The sequence below is a fragment of the Astatotilapia calliptera genome, chromosome 7, assembly GCF_964374335.1.
Source record: "Astatotilapia calliptera chromosome 7, fAstCal68.1, whole genome shotgun sequence".
Taxonomy (NCBI): Eukaryota; Metazoa; Chordata; class Actinopteri; order Cichliformes; family Cichlidae; genus Astatotilapia; species Astatotilapia calliptera.
This window is the reverse complement of record NC_137428.1, coordinates 54,355,437-54,378,737: the sequence shown is the minus strand read 5'-3', so window position 1 is coordinate 54,378,737 and position 23,301 is coordinate 54,355,437. Positions and strand designations below refer to the sequence as shown.

The following is a 23,301-nucleotide window of genomic DNA, read 5'->3' as shown; positions in this document are numbered from 1 at the left end:
ATAAAATAGGGCACATTTTAAAAGCCTGTGATGACTAATAGGGGTACTCTTGTAATGCTATGGCCTTTTTATCCAAAAACCTGGATGCACAGAGTGCGAGCACTCGAGGAAAAGAACCTACAGAAAGAGGAGATTTGGGACGCAGTTGTGGTTGAAGCAACAGAAAAAAGGAGGAGAAAAAAAAAGACCAGAAGCTGGGAGAGAGTCCCATTTCATCAGAAAAAATGCCTGAGTCAGGAGCAGAGAACCATTAGGCCCAGTGAGTCACAGGGAGAGGCTGTGAAAACAGATCTGAACTGAGTGCAGCTCCCAGTACCATCCTCAAAAAGCAGCCAAAGAGTACAACAGTGGCCTTAAACGAAGTGCGATGGGTTTTCATGTCCGCTGATGTCTCCTTATCAGTACATCTACTCAGATAATGCGCTCATGCTAGCCACAGACTGCTAATGTGCTTCAAGGATGCTCAATTAAATGCATAAGGGACTGCAGGAACTTTCTAAAGTTTGCAATTTTATGTGCAATTAGAAATAAAACAGCTGGTACACTGGTTGGTAAGAGGTTTTATTTGACTCAAAATAAAACAATAAAACACATATATTGGCTGGGAAAGTATTGTTTTTTGTTCAATTTTCTGTTGCTACCTACAGATGAGTAAATATAACTTAAGCTGCTCTGTCTGATATCCTTTTTACTCACTGCAATGATGCTCAGTCTTCAGTTTGCCTTGTTGCTTGGATGCAGATGTAGTGACTTTGCATCTGATTTAAAGGCTTTAAAAGCCTCACAAAAAATGGATGACCAGGATTGCATTTTGCAAGCAAGTCTTGCTCTCCTGGCACAGCAATGTTTTCCTTGCCTTCTCTCTGGGTGGTGAGCACTGGTGCACCGAGTCAGAGAACAATAAAAAAAAAAAAAGTATGAAATATATTCTTCTTCTGTGTGTTTGAGCGAAAAATCTACATTCATGTTGAAATTGCAGATGTGATCTTAACTCCTGTACACCAGCAGATACTTATTATTTTTCGCTATCGATTACCATTGAAGCTCAAAAGGCCAAAACATGGCATTTAGACAGCGACAGCCCTAAAAAACACAAACAGTTGATCAGAAAAACTTAGTGAATAACTGACTGATGACTGGCATTGATGACTCACTTCAGCTCTATAATTGCACAATTTCCAATTCTCACATCACCGCTGAGAGTCAAACACACAGTGAAGAATGCTTGAAACACAACACTGGAGCTGAAGTGGACAATCAGAGTGACGCTTTTGCACATTGTGCAAACAGAGAAACATGGTGGAGTCTTACAATGGAGTCTTTTCCCATTGTTGTAGAAAATGGGTTATTCTTCCTGTAACACACTTCTTTCCTTCCTCATTGATTCGTAAGCAGTGTATAATCCCCCCCCCCATTTGAGTTGCCTAATGAATCATGTGAGCACAGGGGCTTTATCACAATGTACAACAGCGAGTGAGTCGTTTCTGCAAAAGAAGACAAGAAACAGTTTAAAAAGGGAGGCCAAAAGTCATCTACAGTGAGAAAGAGCCAGCGTTAGGCAGAGAGCGTGGAGAACAATCGCATCCGTAAAATGAACTCTTCCTCTCTGGTACTATTTGATTATCAGCCCAGTGAGCCGGCACTGAACCCAATGTGAGCGAGCCCAGCCGCAAACACAAAACAAATGCCTCCCTTTTACACACCTAAAGCAAAGAAAACTTGTGAGGCACTCTGCTGTACCTTTGCTACAATGCTTTCTGCATCAGCGACGCGCTTAAACTTAAACATCATTCAGTACAACCAAGTCGCTCCACTCTCTGAAGCCAGGCAGATAATCTCACCGTGTCACATACCTAGACTCCTGGTCTGCCTAAGCCCCTCTCTCAGCTTTAACTACATCTGGGGGTGGGGGGGATGAATAGACCACAAGGTGATGAAGAAACCTCCCGGCTAAAGCACAGGGGATTTAGCAAGTATGCTCGCTCTGTGTAATAACTCGCGGTTCCTCACCAGTAGCCTTTAATGGCCACCTGAGTGAAATGGTTTATTAATTCTGAAAAACATTATGCAGAAGGAAAGATGGCTTGAGGGCGGGGTTGGTGAGGGGAAGCAGGGGGGAGACTTTGAGATATTTGAACAATCTGAAACGTGGCTGAGAGTGCCCTCAACTAAGAGCCATAAGCCTATTGGAGAGCCTGCTATCTGCTGAGGCCAGCTTGCCACATACATACCTTTTACCTCATTACCTGCTCTGCACAGCCATTATTGAGGGAAATAGGGTGAACGCTAGATAAGCACAAAGAATTCTTGGGCTGAGCACAAACAGACGTCCTGCTTCCTCCAGATAAAAACGGAAGAGGCCCCTTCAACTTCCTGCTCTCAGCGAAGTGTGGAGCTGCCAACTGCCCCATGTTTAGGTCACTCTCTGCTTCCTGGTGCACATGGAGACACACCGGGGACACAGGAGTGCACGATTGTGTGTTCATGCAGAAACATGACTCGACAGCAAGCTAAGACTGAATTTATATTCACGTTGATTGGTACTTTATAATATTTATAATTATATGCATCTCAAATAAACAGTTTATATGCACTATGATGTAGCAAAACCTTTTAGGTGTGTTGTGTTTCCAACACACCTTTGTTCTAACAAGCAACTGCACTCGTGAGGTATCCAGAATTAGCATATAAACACATACAATCATCAAATATAAAATTATAAAGTCCCCTTAGAAGGATATGCAAGCGTTTAAAATACTTGCTTAACCATACTAATGCTTAACAATTTCCATGTCTCTTTTTCGCTATGGCAACATTTACAGTATAAACAATTTACTGTGTCTACTTGCTGCTACAGCTTTGACACAACACTTTCTCACTCCTGACCAAAATTTGTTGATACCCGATGCAAACTCTTTCCTCGATCCAGATGGATGTTGTTAATCAAAGAGTTTGAATGCCTAGATGATTATTTTTACACTTTCCTTTTCCATTTTTCCTCCAGTTGTTTGGTCAGGATCACGGTTCAGGTTAAAACACCCAATTATGACACACTTCACCAGACAAAGTTTTCTGATTTGCAACGAGCTTCTCTCCAAGCAACGACAGCAGCACAGCAAATTTGAGTCTCAAAGCATCTACTCCAGAGGTTTAGGGACTGAGTCAATCCTACTGGAGAATCTTGCACATTGAAAAATGATTTAAAAAGGGATATGCCTTAGACTGCTTCCCCAGCGACTAATACCCAAGAACAAAACAGAAAATGGAAGCGTGAACGGATGAAGGTTGAAGATGATGGGGAGGGTAGCTAAACCCTAGAAAACCCAAGAATGTGCAATACCGCTGGTCAATACTGCAATAAAGATTTGGCTTTTTAAAGATGGTGCATATTAGCTGTTCACTTCCTTATAAAAGCTAAGTATAGGTCAATCAAGAATGTAAATAATCTGGTACGAACAAGGTTAAATGTTGCCGTGCCTGGCACATTTAAAGAGAATAACATTTTTCCTATTCTAATTAAGGGCAGCCTCATCTGAGGAGGTTAATGTGTAAATTCATATTGGAGTGTGGATGAAAGTACCATTTATTGCGCATCATCGCCGGACAAGATAAGAGCTGTTGTTTGTGCTTGCTTCTTCGCTCTCCAAAATGTCTCATCAGACACTTGTGATCTCAACATGCTTGTTTTGGCCTGCCACAGTTTCAGGCGTCCTCAGCGAGAGGAAGTAGTGGGCTTCACTGACCTCGTACGCTCATTTTTCTACCGAGCTTTGCTGCGTTTTGCTTTCACGGAGGAGCAAAGTTTTCCACCTCGGCTTTATATTTTAGCAGAGCTGTGTTGTGATCAAACTTCTAGCGGAAAAACTGCCCTCAGCAGAGAACATCAAAACACGCCGGTTTGGACATTCAAGCGCAGACGTGGCCCGTACACCAACACGCACCTTCGCTGCTTTTAAACAGCTGATGAAAAATACACCTTTCAGAAAGTAAATTATTTCTGCCAGCTGAAAAGCAAATTTCATTTTCTCCTGTCTCTCGACAACAAAGATGCCGAACCCATTACAGGCCGGGGCCTCTGCATCACACACATTAAATGAAGGGTCCTCTAGCAATCGAAAAAAGCAATTTTCTCATTGAGCCAATAGATACTCCATTTAGTTCCGGGATCTCTACGGACCACTGCTGCTGTAGTGAGGCTGATACAGGGGAAAGCGAGTGTAGAGTGATGACCCAGCCTCATTTTCCCTGTGCCTCCGCTGCTCTGAACTCATCAATATACAGACGTGTACTGCAAACTGTATAAGGGCAGAACGAAGAAAGGTACGATGAGAAAGGATGGGAACGAGATGAAGAAGGAAAAATAGATTAGATGCAACAGACGGAGAGAGAAAGAGAAGATGGAAGGGGGTTATGGTGAGGCATAGTGAATCAGGAATGTAAACTCAGGGTCGGTGATCAGCCTCCCCACCCCGTCATTTGCATGCACATCAGCTGATATTAAAGAAAGAGAGAAAGAGTGAAACAGGAGGGGACGGAGAGAAATCAGAGGCACCCAACCATGTGGAACCGCAGACTGGTTAATTTCAGGCCTTTAATGAGCGATGCACTGCCAGGCCAGGCGGCATCAAGTCAGTCACCCCATCTTCACAGCGGGAGCTGCCATACACTACAATTCACACTTCCCCATCTCTGCCAAGGACTGAATGACACAGGAGCAGAGAACTCACCACACTTCCTCTCCCTCTTTCCATCTCGCCTTCTCTCTCCTATTAATGTGTTTTTGCTGTTCACTTCAGCGCCGGCGCATAAACGTGTGATTAAGAGCAACACATTATCAGAGGCACTATTAAAACGAGTGCACTGATCACCGGTGGCAAGTCTCACACCAGGTGTTCTCTGTCTGTAGGTGGAATAAATATCAGCCGGGCACGCCGGAGACTTGAGTCTACTCAAACATGTTCCCATCTAATTGCTGTCCTCCGGAGTCTGCATTGTTGCTGCTAACCTTTATTCCCCGTATAAATTACACTGTAGGTTTGCAAAGCCCCTTGCTGACATTTGTACTTGTATTGGAAACATCGCTGAGCAAAAAAACAATTTCTATTTTCCAACACTCATGTGAATCAAGCTGAGGAGAGAAAGGCTTCAGGCGGAGTTTAGTCATCCGTGTTGGTTGCTGCTCCAAAAGCATCAATACTACTGTTTCTTTTCCCCCTTCCTCCTCTTCTTTCTTTCTGTCTTTTTTTTTTTTTTTTTTTTTGACAAGGCAAATGTTCATCCGCAACATGGTGAACAAACATGCCTCTGTTCCCAGTTTCTGTGCTTCTTCTCCAGCCACCAGCTCACATTCATCTGATTTGTAGGGGGGAGAAAATGATAATAAAGAAAATAAATAAGGTGGAACAAAGAGCAGGCAGCAGAAAGAGAGACAGAGAGAGAAATCTTCACATGAGGCAGCAGTATAGTGGAGCTCAGCTCATTTATCAAGACAGAAGCTGATTTGTCAGTCTGTCCAAGCTGCTGGGGCGTGATATGATTCTGCTTTCTCCTGACACACTGTACCACCAGCCTCGGGGAGACATGGGCCCGGCAGTGACTTTAACTTGAGGCGAGAGAGCCCAGCAGACCACGCTCACCTGGACACACCGGTGAGCGTGTTAATGGGTCCCTTGGAGCCAATCTCCTTGGGCAAAATCTGATTATAACCCGATTCCCAGCTGTTACACTCAGTGACAGATGTTTTGAGTTTCTCACTGCATACTGAGTGAGTTAGAACGTCAACTTTTCACTCTATCCAACTTATCAGTTTAAAAACAAAAACAGCCCAAGTTTACTAGGAAAAGCCACAAGTACGGGACTTTCCTAAGAGTGCCGGATTTGCCCTTTCAGTCTCTGAGTATTTCATGTCTGGTCCAGAGGAGCTCTGACAGACAGAAACATGGAGGAGGTGATTTTGGATGATGCATCCCTCTGATTAACGCGAACTGACAGTGAACTCCTGCCCTACAACGAAGGTAGCGCCATGAGAGACATCCATTTGGTGGCTCCATAAGTCTCTGCAGACAGCCTGCCCGTTTTTTAGCTGGACCCCCGTGGGAAGAAAGCCAGCTTGGAGACTGACAGACGTCGCTCTGGACTGCCCCTGCTGTCAGGTTTCTCACACTATAACCCACAATTAAATGAAAAGATTGAACTACTTTCAAAGAATGTAGATATGCATCGATGCATTTTTTTTCTGCATCTCTAAAAGACGAAAGAGAGATCTGACCCGTGGTTAAAGAGGTTTTAACAACCCAATAAACGACTTAAACAATTAACAAGCGCGCTCCTGCTCGTGTCACTTCTTGCGAGGCATTTCATTTCTGCTCCTTGTTTGATGTGAAAATTAAACTCTCCGCAACAAAGTAGCTTCTGCAGAAATCAAACAGTGCGCACACAACAACACCCCTCACACCACCACCCATTAGACAATTAGACACGCTGTTGAAAATAATGACTCAGTTCAACGAGGCAGTCACGAAATTCTCTTTTAAATCTTTTGCCTCGGTGCGTAACATTTGAGTTGGAGACACTTCTGAAGAGCAGTTTCTTACCTCAGTGCCGAAACCTCTGGCTGTGACACGCTGTTTTCGCTGCTACTCACAGCCTATTTCTGAGAGCTGCTACTACTGATTGCAACCTACGTATTCAGGTGAAACAAAACCAAAAAGAAAAGAAAAGAAAAAAAGGAAAGGCGGAATCAGCTGGGATGTCCACTGGAGTGAAACGTGCCCAACGGCGTCCAACTGTGAAAAAAGATCCACCACTACGAGATCGGCGATCCCAATTTAGACCCGCACGCAGTGTTTGGGGGAAGATTGGTATGCAAACAGTTTTCTGAACTCACTGAAAGCTGAGCGGCTCATACAGCTGCCTGCTCTGCTCCGGAGGGCGGAGACTCCGGACCACATACACGCCTCGAGTTTACGCTCACTGTGTTGTTTGTGCGTGTGTGGCAAAACGCAGCAGAAACGTGCGTTTACCAGCTTAATGGAAAGCATCAATCTGTCAAAATTAGGTGTAAGAACAGATGGGTGGTGTAATACATATCGCCAAATATGCCCTCCCCCCAAGTATTTTAATAATAATAATAATAATAATAATAATAATAATAATAATCATAATAATCATAATCATAATAATAATCATAATAATAATAATAATTAAGCTAGTACCGATCAATCAGTTCTTGAAAAGTTCATTAGTGACACATTCATTCAAATACCACCAAACACAAGTGTAATCAACTGTAATAACGGCCCCAGACCCCGACCCCCTGCTTAGATTTGGTCTCCACTAAGTTGTTTCTACCTGGTTTCCAAACTTTGGGGAACTCTGGATCTCTTAGGTTTTGTTCATTTATATTCAACCTTTATTGAACTCAGAATTGGAGCTGCTGAGTTCAATAACTGATTAGGCCTAGTCCATCTAAAGAAAATCATAATTTTTAATGGGTAATTAATTGTTTAAGTCTTTAAATAGGAGGGGGAAATGCAAGGAACCTTCTCTGTGTCTCATAGTTTAAAAATAAATAAAATATAAACGCAAACTGGGTGTGGGAAAGATAATTTACACACTTATCTGTATTGAAAATAAGTTGCAGCACTAGGCATGATTCAAATAATCACTTCTGCAGCTTGTGGTTAGCAGAGAAATGGCTTATAAAGTTGCTGGGTTGCTGGATAAAATGATCATAATGTTTGCAATCATCCCTTGTAAAGGAAAACCGTCCGCTCAGTGTCTTTTTTGCACAGATGAGGGACTCTGTGGTTCCCTATCTAACATTACAGGGTTTTTATCTTATACTATATAGCATCTTGAGATTGCTGCTGTTGTGATCTGATGCTATATAAATAAAACTGAATTGAATGCCGTCAACACTTTGGGGGAAACTAACAAAATTCCACAGCACAGAACAATATACTGCTTCTAGCGAGTACCCCAAGGCATACAGGAATATTATCTTTATGAGACTAACGAGTATGGGTTCCTTTGAAGCACTGTTGATGACAGTCACAGATAAGCAACAACTTACACATAGGCAGCTGATAGTTATTGTTTGTCCCTTGTTAATTATTCATGCTGTGTGACTCTCTCACCAGCCAGAAAACAAGGCGAGTGCTTTTGTTCCAGGTTTGGGGGCGTGGGGGGTTGAGCTTGAAGTGTTTTCTATCCCTCTGTGCTCCTCGTGTCACCAAATCTACTACAGATGGAGAGCAAGATAAGCGCTCCGGAGACTGATCTTTTTTGCCCACTCCTCTAAGGTCATGACACTGACATTCCCACTGGCACATGTGATACCTCCAACCCCCAGTCTCCTGACTCTTTGCTCATTGGCTCTCGGGACACGTCTATTATTTTAAATGTATTTCTAATGTTAAAAACAACAACAGCAAAAAAAAAGAAAAGAAAAGACATCCAGCGACTTAATGTGAAGTTTGGAGGAGGGCAAAGATTAGCTTATGGAAAGGCTGGATTCAATAGCTCTTCGGGGTTCAGGCGTAGGGCGAGTAAAGAGAGGTATATCTGGAATGATTTGGCTGCAGAGAGAACAGCTGTGAGGTATTTTCCTTTTGGCTCCTTGGGTATTTTCAGAGGGCTCAGAGTAAAGAAAAGCTGAAGTGAATCACTGACTAAACAGCCCCACTCCCATCTGAGCGCTCACATGGTTCACTGGCGATGGGAGATGTGCACTCTTTAAGCTCTGACAAGGTTCAGTTGAGTGATTATTTGTTCTTTTCTTAGCTAATCAGTGATTGATCAACGAATGTACTGATCTGTTGTCCACATGATGCAGCGCGCCAGTCACAGTCAATACACAGCCACAAAATTGGATTACAGTCTCGGGTTTTGACCTTTATTTGATGGCCTAAGTCGGATTGTAATGGCTTAGAGTGACATTTTATCCCCCCCAATACAAAAGAAAATCCAGGAAGTTATTTGTTCTCGAAACTCCAAGTCATATTTAAGGTGCTTCAGATGGAAACTGGTGCAATTAACCATTTATTTGTTTATCATTGCTGAGAGTTTCCAGCTAAGTCATGTGCATGTTAAACTGTTTAGAATTTGGATTGAAAGCAGACTTCATTACTGTTTCTCCTCCATCCATGCAGCTGCCAGTGAAATTTACTTTTGTGTCCATGGTAATCACATAAGATGCACATGACACTCGCAGGTAGAACTATCTCAGCCTATAGGCAGCTCCTCATATGCACATCCTTATCGCACACATACCCATTTAATTCAATTTACACTGCCGGCACTTCAATTTCACACACATAGCATCATAACACATGCTATCTCATTAAACAGGCCATGGCCATGCTTCACAAGCTCACACAAAGTGGGACTCATTGTTATGTACACACAGAGACATGCATAAGCACACACAGGGGATGGAGTCTGAAGGAATTTCCCCAGCAACGGCATAGGAGTAATTTAATTTACCGCATTTTGTGTTAATGCAATGCTGTCTTGTTTTCTCTTTAAATGTTTTGCAGCATGCAAATATCAAGTCCTTATGAGCAAAGGATGAAATATCACCATTGTGTAGCCACTGGAGGGAGAAAATAATGCTCCTACACTTCAGCAGCACATTTTAAAGCCGGAAAATCTGTGAATGTTTCTGCTTGAACAATCATTTCAGCCATTAATCAATACATAGAGAGTGCCAATTTGTTTTCTATCGATCAGCTAATCAATAGGGTAATTGTTTGTGTTCTAGAGGTTGGCTAAATATGTAGCTAGAGTCAAGGGGCCAATAACTTGGAGGGGTAGGATCACATAGGTTTATACTTCTTCCTATTCCTTTTAGGAGTTACTTATATGCAGATGCATGGTTAATATATTCCGTATGTTTGAAATAAACAAATCTATCTATCCAACTTGTCTTTAAGACTGAAAGCAGATGGAAACAGCTGGCTAAAAACTACTACCAACACCCATGGAGCTTTCACGCTAACACCGTAAGTTTACATTTAAAACACAGAGGAGCCTGGCCACACCCTCTGGAGCAGAACACATTTACCCCCATTATATGCATCTGTCAGCTGAAGTGCTATTGGCTAGAGCTCTGTGTCTACTTAGTTGTAAGAAAGCTAATGTCAGTTATGCGTTAGCAAGGCACTATTTAGCCCTGAGTTAGCAAACATAATTAGCGTTACTTATAGCTTTTAGAGTATTTTACATTGCAGTGTAACACTGTTCAGTGAGCCTAAGGTGATATTTGGATTTTTACCTTATTAGTGACCAGTGTTGGTCAAGTTACTTGAAAAAAGTAATCAGTAACTAATTACTGATTACTTCCCCAAAAAAGTAATCCAGTTACTTTACTGATTACTTATTTTCAAAAGTAATTAATTACTTAGTTACTTTTTAAAAACATGATTTACAACCTGAATAGGTGATGAAGAAATAGATCTTTCAGCCCAGTTCTACTTTTTCTGCATAATCCATCATACAAAATGTAATCAAATGGAAAAGTCTCTTTTTAAAACTTGTTTTATTAGTTTTAATCTTTTAACTTTATGCATCAAGCAAAAATGAAATTATATGCAACATTTTCTGACTGGAAGAAATTTGTTTAATATTTAAACCTATTTTCTGCACATTCCAGCACATAAAATAAATTTTTTTTTGTGTGTTTACACTCAGTCTTTCAAATAGATGCAAGTAAAACACAGCAGAAAATAAATAACATCAAAGACTAGCGGTCCTGTTGCTCTATTTTCACCTGTAAAGCAGGAGTCAGGTAGGCGGAGGTTTACCCTGGTGCAGGTGTGCCACAGCGGTCAGTGGAAGAATCCGCGAGTTTCTCTGTGAGTTTCCCATTATGTGGTAGCTACTCGGTGCTTGCTTGGAAGTTTAGGGGGGTTTTTTCGCTGTAAAAAGAAGTTTTCTTCCCACGCACAACGGACGCTAATGTTTTTGTCACTTTTTATGGAATCAAACTCAAAGTAAGGTCAGTACTTCCACGCTTTAAACGCTGCACGCTCATACTCTCTCCCACACTCATATGATCCATTGTTGATCTGCACACAGCTGTTGTCACAATGTAGCACTTGCTTACATTCTCGCAAAAAAAAATCACGGTTTTAGTAACCAGTAACGCAGCGTTCCTACGGGAAAATAACGGTAATCTAATTACCGTTTTTGCAATAGTAATCCCTTACTTTACTTGTTACTTGAAAAAAGTAATCGGATTACAGTAACGCGTTACTGCCTATCTCTGTTAGTGACATAATGCTTGCTCCAAAGTTAGATATACTGATAACTGTCCGATTCTTTCAGTGTTACCTCATATCTTATATCTGTGTTACTTTGGTCCCTGAAACACACAGGATTGACTTTCTTGCAGTGCAAATTAAATGAAGCAGAATTAAATTGTATAAAAGATGGACACAGCGTCTGGGTCTGAAAAGTAAAGGCAACCGTAAAGAATCTTTAAACCTGCATTGTTTTTTGGCTAGCAAGAGGTGACGCCTCTATGTGCAAAAAGTGTTAGGACTGTATAAATGTCTACACCAAAGGTATGCCAAATTATGCAAGAACTGGACTTTCAGTGGCAACAGATCTTATGGGTAGAATGTGAAATTGTATGGAGGTGGTCAGCAGAGAGGTACAACAGTGAGTGTCTAGACCCATCTGTAAAACACGGTCGAGGCTCTGTCATGGTTCGGGACTGCATTTCTAACAGTGATGTTGGGGATCTTGTCAAAATTGATGGAATTATGATGAAAACTATAATGAGATTTTGATCCATCAGCTAATACCATCTGGAAAGCATCTGACTGCCAACAGCTTCATTTTTCAACATGGCAGTGATGCCAAACACACTGCCAATGCAGTAAAAGCATACCTAGATAGCACACGTTTCAGTAAATCACCTCACCTATTTTTCATTTCCCTTGCAAAATATAATGAAATCAAGGGTGACTCTTGCACATTACTGTAAACAGAGCAGTCCAGCCATAGACTTTTATGACAGATCAATTTTTTTTACATGTTATTTACTTGAACAAACAGACCTTTACTTGTCCCAAACTGCGCAGTTTGTCAATTCTGATTAATGTAAGACCCTTAAGCGCACACAGTACACAAATGTGAACACATCTTTGCAGCCTCAATCTGTCAGGGGGCATCAGCCAATGCCCAGGGGGGACGTGGCATGTGTCCCAGCTTTTCTGCCCCCTCTAAGTCTCCAGGACGGGACTCAAGCTGTGAGGCAGAGAGTAGACTCATCCTTTGGATCAGGGCTGTATAACACACATTCAAGTTGCAATGCCACTGCACTGAATGAGCTTGCTGTCTTTAATTTTCCATTGTATTGTTTGAGTCATAATTTGGTTTTCCAGATTGAATTTAGGCACGCATTTGCCCAGAGAGGAAACTTTTGGAGAAAAAATGATGATATATATATGTGAAATATATGGGATTTAAGCTGAAGCAGTACTTGTGAAGAGAGTGGCAAACAAATTTCCCCTCTATGACTTTGTCTGCGACACCATTTAAAATCAGTGTGCTTTCACATGAAATCATGTGTGAATTCATGCGGCTCCATCTGGCTTAGTGAGCCTGTCTGCATCTGTCACGTTCACCAAGCTGATGGAGAAGGGTTAGAGGAAGGTGACAGTAGACGTGTCTGTTTAACTCTTAAGCCAGAAGCTAAGGAATCATCTTTATTTGGAAACACCTTCATCTTAGCAACTCTGTGGTGACTGCGTGTGTGTGTGTTACCTGGTGGTAACCTAGCAACAAGCCCCCAGCGCTGTTTAGAGGAGTAATTGGACAAATCCGTGGGAAGAGGAATAAAGAAGGAAATCAGAGCATTAGCAGGCTAAATCTGGAATTAGAAAGCTTTGAAAGTATCTTTAAGGCTCACTGTATTGAGACTGCTCTGGATTGTGTTTCTCCCTCTGCGTGTGCATTCCTTAGCATTAAAAAACACCTGTAGGCAATCTAGCGCGATGCCTTCCTCCACCTTAATAATTATGGATGTCTACCTGCTGTATCTCAGTCTGTGACAGGAGCCCGAGGATATGAGGGGGTGTGAGGGGGAATACTGTAGAGTTATATGCCAGTCTAACCAGATACTTTATACACCTCTTCATTCAGGAATGCACACAGCAGAAACATCTGGAGGGCCTGAACTTAACCAAGCGGAAAGGGGAAAGAAAGAAGCCACACACGAGGCTTATAGGGCCACGGGGTGAGTGCAAATGGAGAGTGTAAAGATGGAAAAGAGGAGCGAGCGGTCCATTTTTTACCTTTGCATGCTGACTCTCCACCCATCCCCTCTTGCTTGATGAGTGCAGCCATTTCTTTGCTGTTGTGGTGGCAGGCCAAGCGTGGCTGAACTCCCTTCATATACCGTACCTCCAGTCTTCCCAGGAGGATGAACTGGCTGATGAATGGAGGAAAGTAGGCCAGGCAAGCCACCGCTGCATCCCCTCCTCCAGAAATCTGATTCACTGGCAGGGAAAGATCCATTTGTCTGTCACACTGAATTTCTCTCCTTCTTCGTTTGACATGGGCTGTTTGTTCTATCTCAGATACAACATGCACTTTCTACTCTGTAGTCCTGTGCGTGTGCCACACAGTCTGCGTATGTTTTGACATACTTAATTCAAACAGGTTTACAAGGAAGCTGCTGAAGCCAGTCAGAGCCCCATGATGCTTTGCAGAAGTATGGAGCTCTGTGGTTACTGGTTGAGCCAGACACATTTTCTGGTCTGAGAGTCTTGGAAAATGGAACCGTGGGACATAGAAAGGTTTTTCCACCCCAAACACATTCACTTTGTGCATAAGACAGTCAGCACCATCGCTCATATTCAAATGAGTTCATTTGAACCAACATTAAAGTAGAGACATTACAAGTAAGAGACTAAAAGGATCCTGTAAGAAGTCTCCAAAGATATGCTACCCCTGCCCTCAAAGAGCCAATCATCCGAAAGAGAAATGAGCCAATCAAACTGTTGCACTGATGCGCGTGCACAGTAGCGCTATACAACAGTTCAGCTAATATCTGGTGGGAATTATATCCACTTGCTATTGGAGTAAAGATGTAGGTGAATGTTAAGCTGTTAATAAAGTTGTAATAATGTAATGTGGGGGGGAAAGCTTCTTAAAACCTACATATTGGGGCAGAGACAGCAGAAATTTTAATCTTTGGCAGTTCTATAAACAATTATACTGTAAAATTGCTCCAATTTTAATTCCGATTACACCTTTACACCTAATTACACCTAATATCACCATAATTAAAAAAAGATAAACAAAATAAAAACTATTATTGTGCTGGATTCTGATTTGTAATAATGCTCTTTCAGCTTTCATTTTCCTTTTCCCTTTCTCAAAACATCCAAATTCACTCCACGGAAAGTGCAAAGGGATACAAGATACCTGCCAGAGAGCCCTCATGCACTTGACAATTTGAAAGCCCTTGGTCCTCATGGACTTAACAGAAAGTCTGTGAGTGTGAATTTGAATGTCTTTGCTGCTTTTATGTCACATATTGGGCCAGGATAGGCATCAGGTTTTTGAGAAAATGCATGACCCTCTTACCGTAGCAGCATTTTGCACCCATGAGTCACTGTTCTGCTTCTACTGCGCCTCTCAATTCCTTGATTAAATAGTAATTTAACGTCTGGGATACAATCACTTGCTGTAGAAGATCTGTGGATCTGCTGTGATACATTTACAATGAAGAACTGCTTTAAATTGCTCTCTGATGTTTTACAGTGTACTTTGGTGGCTTGTCAGCCATAGCCTGCTTGTCTGGTTTTGAGTGGAGAGCAGCAGTCAGGTGTGGAAACAACATCACGGTGGTCACTGTTTGTTTTGCTTTGCGTCTTCTCTTTCTTCGGCCAGTTTGGGACCTCGTTGACCAAGTTTGATGTGAACACGTGTTTATAACATTTGAATACGGGGCCATAAGTCTAACAACTGTCATATCCAACCACTCTGGTTGTTGTTTTAATGTCCTGTGAGCCAATAATGACGTTCACAGAGTTTCTTTTGGATCTGATACACTTTACATTGCAGCCTTCCTACAGATGTCCAGGTAATTTTCCTCCTTTGGCTTCAGAGAACTCGTATACATAAATGAAATATGGATGTAGCTTGAAATCATCTCCAGCGGCATCCAATCTCTTGAATCAACTTTGGGGATGTTTCCCTGCCAACTTCTGCTTGGATACCAGCACTTCCTTAGCAACTGCATGGCCAGAGGCTATATATGTGCATTTAATGCTGACAGGAGCTGCAGGGCTCAGCTGTTGATGGAACACAGTTATCCTTTTTCTCATTACTGTCTGCTCTATGTGAGATTCAGCAGGCCTGAGGGAAACCATCAGAGACTTGCGCGTTTGTGTGCACAGTGTGGCCAATAAGGAGAACAGGCCGGCTCCTTGGAAAAAAAAACACCTGTTCAATACCCCGAACAGAAATCTGAGCACACAAATGAAGGATTTCTTCCTCATCACACTCCAGATGTCATCAGATATGATGTCAACAGAAGAGAAATTGCTCAGACATGTTCAAAGCACCAGAACTTGCGTGCGTGATTTTCGTTGAGCTCCCAAAACACAAATCACAGGCTTCTCCTGTGACCCTGTTTGTACATGCACTGGAACTGCAGGGTGGGCGGGTACTCTAAATCCACTCTGCAAAACAAAATGTACCATACTGGATGGACCTCTATTTTGGGCCTAATTCTAATGATAGATAAAAACCCCAGGGCAGAGAGACGTAATCTAATTTTTTTTCATGAGACATCTTGACATTTCATACTTTACAGCTGGCATCGCCAGACAAGTTGCGATGCTTGTTAAACCAAGTAGCTGCAAAAGGAAAAATGTCACAGAAACCTATAATGTCATTGGAGGAGAAAGCAATATAAACACTGTATTCCTCTTTATTGATTCCTCTCCTTCCACCCACAGAACTTATTGTGCGTGGGCAGCTCCTAATGGTCGTGCAAGGTCAACAGCACAGGCTTTCCACTGCCACAACAATGCATTTATAATTAAAGTTCAATATTGTAGAGCCGTATAGTCTTCAAATGAAATCTGCAGAATCTCCAAAGATATACAGTTAACTGAAAAACTGTCTAGATTGTGTAGTTTATTGTTTAAAGCTTATTATTACAATTAGTCTATGCTCACTTTTTGGCTCCAAGCAAGCTTAAGATTTTGAATTGATTCTGGGTTTTTTTCACCCATTAAATTAGTAAGCACCTCCTAAACTCTGTGATCTTGTTACTTCGCACATTCTCATGAAATCAGTGAGGTCTGCTGACCAGATGCTCCCGGCTGTCACGAGGTCCAGATAAAACCACTGACAAGTAGCTACTTCTAAGTTGTTGAACTGTCTGCTGCTTCACACGAGGATCTCACTTAAATCAGACGTCATTAAAAACCCAACTGAAAACACTTTTTAAAAATTCATCAGCTTTAAACCAAACTGAGTTAAGCCATGTTTTGTTACTTTGCCTCCAAGAGCCCAGAAACTCAGTTAATGCAGGGCTTTGTGAGGGCATACAGTACTAAAGATACATATAAATTAAAAGGAACTTGTGTCTGATTAGATGTTAAAGTTAGCTCAAGTATGGCTGTATTAATATGTTTTGAATCCAGTTTTTACTCACAAAAATGTCATATATACAACATGTGTGTAAATGACATATATGTGCATATAAAAATAGTAATAATAAATAAATAAATAAATAATAACAAAAAAAAGAAAGATTCTTTAGTTTTATTTTAAGGTTTAGGGATACCTCTCATTGTTGATGAGTCAGAGTTAAGGAAATTTGGAGATAAAAAGCTATCTCGACAAATGCACTGCACTTATAAATAGCGTTGTGTTCTTTTTTCATTTTAATTTTTATTAGTAGTAGTATTAGGAATAATTATTTAGACATAACATGTAGACGCAGAGTAACCTTTTAAGCAAAGCTATTAATTTGTACTCCACACCTCCCATCTGTGCTTTTAGTGATTATTGCCTCGCTCAGATCCAGAAAAAAAAGAAACTGCTGTCAGATTCACAAGCTACCGTGTTCAATATCAGTATAATTATAGGGACCAGGTGGTAATTATTAAAGGGTAAAAGCAATCATAAACATCTATCACAAAAATTGGCATCTACTAATTATTTTTGTTTTGCAGAAAATATAAAGTCCTGAATAGTTTAGGACTAAACCTTGTTAAATCTGAATATACTTCTTAGTTTGCTCAGACTTGAAAGGAACAAACAAGGGTTGGTAGATACACTGCCCTATTAGTTAAAGAAAGTCTTAATGCTCCATTGCATCGCTGAATTTTTTCAACAATGCTGCAATTGAAGCACTGGTGTAAAACGCACGACATACTGTTTACCCGTAGATCATCTAATTACTTGGCTCGTGGCAGCTGTCATGTTAAGGACATCCTCTTTTGTACTTTCTCTACAAGGGAGACATGGATATGTAAGTATCAGCAGCAAGCAGGTTCTGGTGGAGTCAAGTGTGCATGTGACTATGACTGCATGGCTTTTAGGTTGGGGTTGGAGGAACTCTTCCTCCCCCAGTCCAAAGATATGCTTGTTGGGTTAATTAGTCAATGTTTGTCTGTCTCTTTGTTTCACAGCCCCTGACTAGCCCTGTTATAGACTGTCCGGGTTGGACTCCACCACGGCCGATTGTGGCTGAAGAGTTCGGAGTTCGCCTTGTAATCGGAAGGTTGCCGGTTCGAGCCCCGGCTTGGACAGTCTCAGTCGCTGTGTCCTTGGGCAAGACACTTCACCCGTTGGCTACTGGTGGTGGTCAGAGGGCCCGGTGACGCCAGAGTCCGGCAGCCTCACCTCTGTCAGTGCGCCCCAGGGTGGCTGTGGCTATAATGTAGCTTGCCATCACCAGTGTGTGAATGGGTGGATGACTGGATGTGTAAAGCGCTTTGGGGTCCTTAGGGACTAATAAAGCGCTATACAAATACAGGCCATTTACCATTTTTGTACTACGACACACCTGCCCTCACCCCCAGTGGTTAAGAAAACACATGGATAGATCTAATTTTCCATCTTACACACCTTTGTGCTGATGTGAATTTAAAAAAAAACCCTCACACATTCTCAGCTGTTTAATCTCTTAATAATCAAAAGACTAGAAATGATAGACAGCTATACACACTGATGGACTGTAATTAAGTAGCTGCCATGAAGACAGTGCTGGGACAGTCACGACACCATCAAGTCTGTCAAAGAACGTGAAAGGGCGAACAAGAAATAGACATTTATTTGTTCACCGACAAAAGACAAAGATGATACCCATTTTGTCACAATGATGTGACACTTTCATTTACCGATGAATCCCCATCTCATTATTTGAAGATGTCCTAGGTGTCGCAGAGACAATCCGGGTGATTGATTAGAACAGTCTATCGTGAGTCCATGGTACAAATCTTTGTAGAAAGGATGAGGTTGAGGGGCTGGTGGGGGCTGATATAATGTTTAACCTTGAAATCACATCAATGGCAATGAGTCAAAGCTCAGGCTGTGCTTACAGAGTGCAAAGCTGAACTATTGCTTTATCAAAGTGCAGCTTCAAGATCCAATGTAGCAGCTGTTCCAAGAATAAAACATGTATAAAACCGAAAGGTTAACGAAAAAGGAAAATAACAGGGAAGTTGAAAAAGAAAAGAAGGGGAAAACAACAAAGCACAGGTTAGTTCTCATTTTCCTCATCCTGTCAAAACTCAGCAGGTAGTTTCAGGGGAAACACCTGACTGCTGAGTTTCATATAAAATCACATTTTTAAATCAAAAATCCACCCTGGCTCGGGTCTATCAGGGGAGAATTGATGCCTTTGTCAGCTGGCAGTGTACATATTCTTAATAAAAAGGATCTGATTCTTTGATGCGATATTTATATTCCCCCCGGGTTGAATGTTCAATTTGCTCCGATTCTGAAACTGACAGTAACATGGAACTATATATATATATATACACACACACACACACTGCATCAGTTTATCTTGTTGGAGCTTTACAGGAAGACTTGTTATGAATTTGTTCCCGGCAGTCAGAGCGTGCTTCAAACTCGACTGCTTTCTGTTTCTTTATTAAACTGTTGTCCTAAAGGTAGCTGCCTTGTTAATTACTGCTAACAATAGTGACGTTTGATTGCCGCAGGGTCATGTTTAATAATGAATGCATTTTCCTCTCCTGGAAGCGGGGTGTGATAAACTGCACAATACTGGTAAATTGGAACAAATGACTGAATTCTTTTAAGACACCGCTGCTTAAAATACACCGTCCACGTGTCAAACTCAAGACTGAAGAAAGATTTCCTTTTTTAAAACTCGTATTTATTGATTGTCACATCACATGCCCATGGTTTTAGGTGCTTGTATTGTTCAGTCTGCTGTATAGTGTGTTGATCTTTTAGAGTGTTGTTGTTGTCTTCTCTTGGCATTAGGTGCGTCATTGGCCTCATTAATATGCAGACTCCACTGTATCTTTCTTTGTGCCTTTTGTCTGCTATTTACACAGGCTTAGCCTGCACATAAAGAGAAAAAAACAAACTAGGAGCTGCATTGTCTTTGAGCGGAACAATGCTGGCACAGTCATGTGAGAAAAAAATTACACCCTCTGTCAGATCTAAGGTTTTATGTATCAGGATATAATAATAATAATAAATAATAATTAAAAAAATCATTTTGTCCTTAGCAGGTTATAAGGTAAATGGTAATTTGGTAAATGAACAGCAACACATGATATATTACATCCTGCCATTAATTATTATCATTAACAGCATCTAAGCCAAAATGCAGAAGTGGGAAAAACTAAGTACATCCCATGATTTAGTAGCTTGTAGAACCACCATAGTAATCGTTTTCTGTGTGACTTTATTAGTCTCTCACATCACTGTGGGGGAATCTTGGCCCACTCTTCTTTACAGTGCTGTTTCAGTTCATTGAGGTTTGTGGATATTCATTTATGCATAGCTCTCTTAAGGTCCAGGCCACAACATTTCAATCTGGTTGAGGTCTGGACTTTGCTGTGCCATTGCAACACTTTAATTTTTTTCTTCTTTTTCAGCCGTTCTGTTTTAGATCTGCTGCTGTGCTTGGGATCGTTGTCCTGTTGCATTACCCGGTTTGTCCTAAGCTTTAGCTGTCGGAGAGATGGCCTCATATTTGACTCCAAAATTGTTTTGGTATGTAGAGGAGTTTCTTTCTCTTGGCAGCCTTTCCAAACAAGCCTTACATATTCAGTCTTCTAATTGTCCTGTCGTGAACTTTAATATTTAGCATGCTAACTGAGACCTGTAGAGTTGGAGATGTAGCTCTTGGCTTTTTTGCAGTTCTATGAGCATTGCATGGTCTGACCTTGAGGGTGAATTTGCTGGGACATCCACTCCTGGGAAGATTGGCAACTGTCTTGTGAATAAATTTTCTCCCTGTAGAATGATGGACTTTAAATTGTTTGGAAAAAGCCTTATAACCCCTCCCAGACTGAAGGGCAGCAACAGCTGTTTCTCTGAGATCATTACTCATGTCTTTCCTGCTTGGCACTGTGTTAACAAATACCTGACTGCTCCAGACTGGCAAACCGGAAAAACCTCTGTTTTCACAGATGATCAGGTAACCATGTGCATTTGATTATCAACTCTATTATTTACCTTGTTATTTCCTATAGAAGCAGTTAGGCTATACTTAGTTTTTTCACAATGCTTCTGTATTTTGGCTTCGTTTTTATTAAATAACTAATGACTAATATGTTGTGTGTTCTTGTTCATATTAGTTTGTATTTACCTAAATGTAAGACATATTAAGGACCAGGGGATTTTGTTTTCTTATGTTCTCATATATAAAACCTTGAAAGAAAGAGCATGTGCTTTCTTTTTCACATGTAGCTGGTAAGAATGTCTGTCCTATAATGCAGGATAGTGCTTTCAGAGATCAGCTTAAAAAAGGAATCTTGATTGTAATTGACCGGCTATTTGACAGAAGTAATTTCATGTCTTTTCTAAGCTCCAGAACCAGTGTGCATTGTGGTAGCATGAGACAGAAAGTAAGCAGCAAACTCTAAAGTCGAAAACTGAAGCCAAGCACAAAGTGCTAAAAACTGCCATTCCTCTAATGGCCACTTGAGACTATCTCAAAAAGTGAGTTAATACACATAGACTCCCATGTTAAAAATCTGCGTGTTTACACTTTAGTGCAAGAGTTTTTTCTATTCTATATAAATATAATTATAATATATCATCGTTTTTCGCACCATCACAACTGTACAGTTAGCTGAATATTTGTACTTCAGTTTTGATGAAATTCTAGCTTTAGCCTGACACTTAGCATGATTACCTGTGAAGTATCAGACCTGAGCAGTTTATGGATGCAGACTGCTAAAAAAGCAACATAGCAGATTGAAAATAACCCCACGCCTGGCTGAAAAACAACGACGTAGCATTCCCCTAAATGCCAATGTTGACACTTAACAGTGCAGAGTGCAGAAAACAGTGAGTATCATCACCTTAACGATGTACATCTTTTATAAACAGGCTGTGGTCAAAGGTCAAGAAGCCCGACAGATACTGAACAGTTGAGTTCCAACAACTATATTATTGTTACTTTTAGCCTAAGACATTAAAAACTCAGATACTTGGAAGGATGTCAGACAGATTACACATTAAATTTTAGACTTAGGGCTGAATCAGGTGACACCTCTTTTCTACGATGGCCCTGAGAGTTCAAACACACTACAACTTAAGTAAATGCCACAAATACAAAAAAAAAAATCTTTGAAAACACAACAGAAGTGTTTTCAGAGAGACAATAACTTGAGGGAAGGCTGCAGAAAAGACAGAAACCAAAAATGTGTTCTTGTAGTAATAACTGGATTCAAGAAAGGAGTGATTTTAAGAGACAAAAGCTGAGGAGAAAGCTTTGGGGGGGAAAGCTGCAGGAGGAAAATTCTCCAAATGTTTACCGACATTGGGGTTAATGATCTGTGTGAAGTCTTATATTCATAAACAATACAACAGTTCAAATGGAATATAACCGAAAAGCTGTTAGTAGGTGTTCATGCAAAGACTTGGATTGAAACCTGAACATAAGAGTTTGAGGCAATATGTAAAAAGTGTTCCAGGTCAGTTTCTGTATTGACAAAACATTAAAATATGTTCAGAGGTTATATTTTTACAACAAATATGGAAAATAATCAAAATAATCAGTTTCATTCAATATTCTCTTTAACTGGTAAATATCTAAAAATGTTAGAGAGATATCATTTGCACATATTGCTAAGAAAAAAAATTATAATACTAAAACAATACTTTTAAAAGACAAACGTATAGCTACAGCTGCTCTAAAGAGTAATAAACTTAGTTATTTAAAAATTAAAGACATCCAAAGACCAGCTTTGAATGATAAGAGAAATTGAATGTTTTAAATAATAAATAAAAAAGACTTTTCTGCAGAGTGAGAGGTGAGATAGGGAGGAGGACTGGACCATCCTCTATTCACATCATTCCCTGTGAACCCTCTTCTAATGGCTGTTTAATTCATTGTACTAACGGATTATCAAAGCCTTTTAAATTAGTCATTATGGAGAGGATGGATTGTGAGACAGCCATGGGAGGTTGGTCACGTTAACCAAAAGGCCTGGAGGAAAGATGGGGAAAGCATGCAAATGAAATATAAAAAGGATCATTTTTCTCCCCTCCCTTTAGATTCCAAGGACTCTACGTATAATTTAATCTGCTATAAATCTGAGCCCACTGTGGGAGCCTCTATGCTGAACCTTTACCAGAAATAATGTTACAGATTCAAGAGAACTTCAAGAGAAAGTGCAAAGACAAAAGAGGATGTGCGCATTAGAGAACAAAGCTGGAGAGAGAGAGAAATGGGGAAGCGGGGCGCCGAGTGTGAAATCCAGGCGGCACAGAAGCCAATAAAATATAGATCTTATGCACATTGAAGTGACAGGGTGACCTTGTAGCCAGGGAATGCAATTTATCAACACAGAATGAAAAGGCAAATACAGTAAGATTGGACTGTGTTCATTTAAAGTAAGCCTTTTTTACTCTTCCTGCTTTTCAGCTCTGTTTCCACATGGCCAGAGAACAAGATCTATATTTTAAATTTAAGAGTAGTGTGAGCAACATTTATCAGTTTTCAGTGTAAAAAAATAAAAGAAAAACACATGGGTATTGTTGTTCTTATATTGACTTACCTATTTTTGCAATCAATGAGAAGACTGATGCCATATAGTCTGCACCTTAAAC

General features: G+C 40.8%; 2 protein-coding genes across 3 annotated transcripts in view; one reads left to right on the top strand and one right to left on the bottom strand.

The window, feature by feature from the left end:
* Positions 1-7,069, bottom strand: part of tspan18b (tetraspanin 18b) — a 35,993-nt gene extending 28,924 nt beyond the window's left edge. Inside the window, exon 1 of the mRNA XM_026175699.2 lies at positions 6,594-7,069. The gene's annotated coding sequence lies outside the window, so the exon portion shown is untranslated. The remainder of the gene's footprint in view (positions 1-6,593) is intronic.
* syt18b (synaptotagmin XVIIIb) overlaps positions 1-23,301 on the top strand; it is a 367,435-nt gene that overhangs the window by 174,955 nt on the left and 169,179 nt on the right. The gene's annotated exons all lie outside the window — the stretch shown is intronic.